We start from the raw sequence: 1,968 nt of genomic DNA, 5'->3' as shown, positions 1-1,968 counted from the left end.
ACAATTAGAAATCGTACCACAAATTCGGGGTCTAATTAACGGAGTTAATTAGCCAGGTAATTAACCAACCAGATAATTGGTAACCATAGAACGCTGACATTATCAACCTGATACTTGATTCGAGATTATTACTTCAAAGATCGATTACCCATCATTTTCAAATTTTGTTGCACTTGTATTACTTTATTTTCATTAGTGCACACCATGTTTTGTATTTGAAGTAAGAACAAAAGTAACTGGCACTTAATATCTCAATGAATATCAGTGTTTAATTGAAATTAGTTTCTGAATTGTTGTTATACTCACAAAATAGCGTAATTTGTTATGTACATTATAAAAACAGAATCTTCAATGTTCAGTTCATGGTAAATCTTAAACATTGCTGTTAAGATTGGTAATACAAAAGTGGAAAATTAAGTTTTTCATGCAGTTATTGGACAATAGTTTTAAATTCTGATGTTTGATAGTAGCACAGCCTATTTTAATACTTCGCCATGCTGAGAATAAAATGGCAACACCACGGGGGTCCGAATTTCGTGTAGTGCAACCACACCCGACTCTTTGTGCAACCACGGTCGGCTGTGGTTGCACTACACGAAATCTTAATCCCCGCGGTGTTGCCATTTTATTCTCAGCATGGTTAGGTATTAAAAAAGGCTGTAATAGTGGCAATGTCGTTCATATTATTTATAAATTGAACAATGTCACATACGAGGTACAGACGTATCTACTATATCTACTTAATTCACCTTGTTAGAAACACGTGTGAAACAAAGGATACGCATGAGGTGCATGTGCCTTCGTACGTATTGGAATATTCCTTCCTGGAAAGTTTGACGGTCTCATTAATCTCCAGGAATTCGATGATACGGGAATCCGTTTTGATTCCTTATTTTCTTTTTCTTCTCAAATCTTTTGTGAATAGATTCAGTTCCTTTTTCAAATCAAATCGAGAAATCAGTACTTTCCCGTTTTTAATACGAATTTGCATTATAGTCTGATCACTTTCTTTACGCGCGGTATGTACTTCTTTCATATCTATCTATCTTTATTGATCACGTTGTATTTTTTCTCTTTCTTTATCTACTTGTGAGACCTTCACTGGCAATTATAGGTGGTAAGGGAAGAGTAGTGCCGTAAACATTTAACCGAGGGTAGGGTACAGCAGCCCTGTTGCAACGTCGCCTAATTTATGACACCTTCAAGTGTCTCCGCAGGCACTTTTCCTACTCGTAGCTCAACTCTGGCCTCGCAATGATTTTGTTCAACGAGCATTTTCGACATTTAGGAATTTCGATTCCCTTATGTATTGTACTATGTAAATATTGAGCCTATTTACGAGAAAGATTGATGTATCAATTATTAAAGATCTAAACATATTGTACATATATCTATAGTCTCGTTCCGTCGTGTCGTTTTTAAANGGATAGGACTGGGATACTCGGTGAACTTTTCATGGGTCTGGCTCTTATCGAGGATAAGATATACATATAATAAGGAAGCCGCCTTTGCTCGGATGGCGAAAAGTGAGGAGCGTTCACTTAGTACTGTCCTCGAATTTATGGCACCCGCCATGCTCGTCTAACTAATTGTGATCATGTTGGGTCTTTACCTGTTCCGGATGTTTCAGACCAGAGCAGGTAAGAAAAACGGTATGAAAGACATGCGAGAAGAATAGTGCAATAACACAGTAAAAATTTTCAACTTCTGGATGAATACAATCAGCTTTTCTCGATAGCAGACGACAAAAAAATGGTATGAAACAGAATGCAATTAATTGTTATAATTACATTTACGATTAGAATCAGTTTGCATTGACTTTAGCTTTTGCACAAAAATATGTAAATGTTTCCATTCCATTAATGAAAGGTTTAGCTGGAATTTTGTTCTGTCTTCAACAAAATAAAAATACCATAGTTATGTTAAAATGTATGGAATAATACTTTCAATGACTGTAGATAATTTCAT

The sequence above is a fragment of the Ceratina calcarata genome, unplaced genomic scaffold (genome assembly GCF_001652005.2).
Source record: "Ceratina calcarata isolate Rehan_Ccalc_2016 unplaced genomic scaffold, ASM165200v1 scaffold949, whole genome shotgun sequence".
NCBI classification, from domain to species: Eukaryota; Metazoa; Arthropoda; class Insecta; order Hymenoptera; family Apidae; genus Ceratina; species Ceratina calcarata.
The sequence above is the reverse complement of the archived record's forward strand: the minus strand, read 5'-3'. Positions refer to the sequence as shown.